Source organism: Arachis ipaensis, chromosome B6 (genome assembly GCF_059453495.1).
Source record: "Arachis ipaensis isolate K30076 ecotype BB chromosome B6, ASM5945349v1, whole genome shotgun sequence".
NCBI classification, from domain to species: domain Eukaryota; kingdom Viridiplantae; phylum Streptophyta; class Magnoliopsida; order Fabales; family Fabaceae; genus Arachis; species Arachis ipaensis.
In genome coordinates, this window is record NC_142441.1 from 55070449 (window position 1) to 55074738 (window position 4290).

Sequence of the window (4290 nt, forward strand, 5' to 3'; positions counted from 1 at the left end):
TACAATTCAGTTCACTAACCCACTAACTGTTTGATATATTGTATCACTCACACTAACAGCATTTCTAACAAGAATACTCTCTGCATCTACCCCCTTCTTGTGTTTGCCTTGTTGGTTGTATGACAGGTAGAAGAAGCAGGGCTTCAACTTCTTTTGATTCTGAACCTGAGAGGACCTTCCTTAGATTAAGGAGGGAAGCAAGAGGAAAGAGAGCAGTTGGTACAGAAGAAGAAGAGGAGTATTTTGAACCAGACATGGATGAGAATATAAAGAACCATCATGAAGAAGAGGCTCACAACCATGGCAGAGAAGGCCCAGTGCATCATGCTGGGCAAGAGAGAAGAGTTCTGGGATCTTACATCAATCCAAACCCAGGAAACTGTAGAAGTAGCATCCAAAAGCCAACCATATATGCCAATAACTTTGAACTTAAGCCACAGCTCATCACCCTTGTTTAGAACAACTGTTCATTCGGAGGGAGTGTCCAAGAAGACCCCAATCAACATCTAACCACCTTCCTGAGGTTCTGTGATACTGTGAAGTCTAATGGTGTTCATCCTGACACCTATAGACTGCTTCTATTCCCCTTCTCACTCAAGGACAAGGCATCTAAATGGCTGAAATCCTTCTCGAAGGAGAGCTTAACAACCTGGGAAGATGTAGTGAACAAATTCTTGGCGAGATTCTATCCTCCTCAAAGAATCAACAGGTTGAGAGCTGAGGTTCAAACTTTCAGGCAACAAGATGGTGAGACTTTATATGAAGCATGGGAAAGATTTAAAGACTTGACAAGAAGGTGCCCGCCAGATATGTTCAATGAATGGGTGCAGTTACACATTTTTTATGAATGTCTTTCTTATGAATCAAAGAAGGCAGTAGACAACTCATCCGGGGGATCTCTGAATAAGAGGAAGACCATTGAAGAAGCCATAGATGTCATTGATACTGTAGCTGAGAATGACTACTTCTATACTTCTGAAAGGGGCAACACTAGAGGAGTAATAGAGCTAAACAATGTAGATGCACTGCTAGCTCAAAACAAGATGATCACCAAGCAGCTGGCTGACCTTACCAAGAAGATGGGGAGGAGTCAAGTAACAGTAATCACCACCTCAATAGCAGCTCAAGAAGGAGTGAATGAAGAAGCAGAGGGTGATCAGAAACAAGCCAACTACATTGGAAATCCACCTAGGCAGAACCATGACCCATACTCCAAGACTTACAATCCTGGTTGGAGGAACCACCCAAACTTTGGGTGGGAAAATTAACAAGACCAAGGCCAAGATCAGAGACGCCACAACCCCAACAACAATGCAGCTCACCAACATTCCACACAGAGATCATATCAACACCCACCTAACAACACACCCCAACATCCATACCAAAGCCAAAATGGCCCTTATCATCACTCCAACTCCAACTCACCATCATCCGAGGACAGACTCTCAAGGATTGAGACCTTACTTGAAGTCATATGTAAGGAGGTCCAGGACAGTAAAGTGTTCCGAGAGGAAGTGCGGTCCAATATGCAGAATCAAGATGCTGCCATCAAGAAACTTGAGAAACAAATTGGCTACCTATTCAAGCAAATTCCCAGCCATAACCTGTGCAGCAATACCAACCCAAACCCAAGAGAGGAATGTCAGGCGAAAGGATTGATGGAAATTCCTAAGAATTCACAAGAGAAGAACTCAGACGAAAGGAAAGAGGAGTGAGTTGAAGTCCAAATCCCCATTCCCAATTCACAGCAAAAAGGAGAAATGCTGAAGCCAGACGTCCCAAAGGCTCCATACCCTCAGCAATTAAAGAAGAGGGGGGACGACAACCAGTTCTTAAGATTTTTGGAAATCATCAAGAAACTACAAATCAACATACCCTTTGCTGAAGCAATAGAGCAAATGCCGCTCTATGCCAAGTTTTTAAAGGAATTAACGACTAAGAAGAGAAGCTGGAAGAGCAATGAGACTGTGATACTCACCGAAGAATGTAGTGCCATCATTCAGCACAAACTAACCCAGAAATTGAAGGATCCTGGGAGTTTCCAGATCCCTTGTATTATAGGGGAAATCACAGTAGAGAAGGCTCTGTGTGACTTAGGAGCCAGCATAAATCTGATGTCAGTAGCTATGATGAGAAAAATGAGGATTGAGGAGGCTAAGCCAACAAAAATGGCCCTACAACTGGCAGACCGATCGTTCAAGTTTCCTCATGGCATAGTAGAAGATTTGCTGGTAAAGGTAGGAGATTTCATCTTCCCAGCAGACTTTGTAGTTCTGGACATGCAGGAGGAAGCCAAGACCTCCATCATCCTGGGAAGACCGTTCTTGGCCACTGCTGGAGCTGTCATTGACATTCAAAAAGGTGAACTCACCTTGAGATTACACAATGAAAAAATGACATTCAATGTATTCAAGGCCATGAGTTATCCACCAGAACCATTGGGAGAATGTATGAGGTTGGATTCACTGGAAGATGTAATACAGGAGATTTTTGAAGAGGAAGAACTTGAAGGGTTAACAGAGGAGGAATCAACATCTAGCGAAGAGGCTGCAACAGCAGAGATTCATATACAGGGTGCACCAAGGGAAGAGAATGAAAAGATAGAAGCACCTAAACTTGAACTCAAAGCACTGCCACCCACTCTCAAATATGCATACTTAGGAGAGAGTAAAAGTTACCCAGTAATCATAAACTCATCCCTTAGCCGAGATCAAGAGGATGAATTACTCCAAGTATTGCGAAAGCATAAGGATGCCATTGGATGGACCCTCGCTGACCTGAAAGGAATCAGTTCGGCTATATGCATGCATAAGATACTGTTGGAAGATGATGCCAAACCATCCATTCAACCCCAAAGGAGGCTGAATCCAGTCATGAAGGAAGTGGTACAGAAAGAAGTTATGAAGTTATGGCAAGGAGGGGTAATTTACCCGATCTCCGACAGCCCATGGGTCAGCCCCGAGCAAGTTGTCCCAAAAAAGGGAGGAATCACTGTAGTCCCTAATGAGAAGAACGAACTAATCCCTACAAGGACCGTCACAGGATGGCGGATGTGCATAGACTACAGAAAACTCAATGAAGCTACAAGAAAAGATCACTTCCCCCTTCCTTTCATGGATCAGATGCTGGAAAGACTTGTAGGACATGCATATTACTGTTTCCTCGATGGTTACTCAGGATATAACCAAATAGTGGTTGATCGTAGGGACCAAGAGAAAACCTCATTCACTTGCCCATATGGAGTGTTTGCCTACAGGCGCATGCCATTTGGGCTATGTAATGCACCTACAACTTTCCAACACTGCATGCTCTCCATTTTCTCAGATATGATAGAAAAATTCATTAAAGTCTTTATGGATGACTTTTCGGTATTCGGAGATTTCTTCCCTAATTGCCTAAATCACTTGGCCCTGGTATTAAAAAGATGTCAAGAGACCAACTTGGTCTTGAACTGGGAGAAATGTCGCTTTATGGTGATAGGGGGAATAGTTCTTGGCCATAAGGTTTCTAACAGAGGCATTGAGGTAGACAGAGCTAAGGTGGAACTCATTGAAAAATTACCCCCACCAAGTGATGTCAAGGCAATTAGGAGCTTTTTAGGGTATGCCGGCTTTTACAGAAGGTTTATTAAAGATTTTTCAAAGATAGCCAAGCCCTTAAGCAATCTCCTTGTATCTGATACACCATTTGTCTTTGATGAAAAATGCATGCTATCATTCGAAAACTTGAAAAAGAGGCTGTCCTCTGCCCCTATCATTTCCCCACCTAATTGGAACTTACCATTTGAACTGATGTGTGATGCATCTGATTTTGTAGTAGGGGTAGTGTTAGGGCAGAGGAAAGATTACTTAGTCCATGTGATATACTATGCCAGCAAAGTCCTCAATAACACTCAAAGAAATTACACCACCACTGAAAAGGAGTTGCTGGCAATAGTTTTTGCATTTGACAAGTTTAGATCATACCTCATTGGTGCCAAAGTGATTGTTTTCACAGACCACACAACACTTAAATACTTGTATGCCAAACAGGAATCAAAACCAACACTGATAAGGTGGATCTTATTGTTGTAGGAATTCAATATTGAGATTAGAGACAAGAAGGGAGTGGAGAACAAGGTAGCCGATCACCTGTCCAGGATCCCTCATGACAAAGATGGAACACATGATACAAGTGTGAATGAATGTTTCCCAGATGAGCAGTTAATGACGGTTCACAAAGCACCCTGGTTCGCAAACATTGCCAATTTCAAGGCAACTGGGGCTTTACCTCCGGAGATCAACAAACATC

At 42.9% G+C, this 4290-nt stretch overlaps 1 non-coding gene across 1 annotated transcript; it reads right to left on the reverse strand.

The window, feature by feature from the left end:
• Positions 1-707: 707 nt before the first annotated feature.
• On the reverse strand, positions 708-814 carry LOC148555635 (small nucleolar RNA R71). The gene has a single exon (XR_015887170.1). It is a non-coding gene; the product is annotated as a small nucleolar RNA R71 (small nucleolar RNA).
• Positions 815-4290: the final 3476 nt, after the last annotated feature.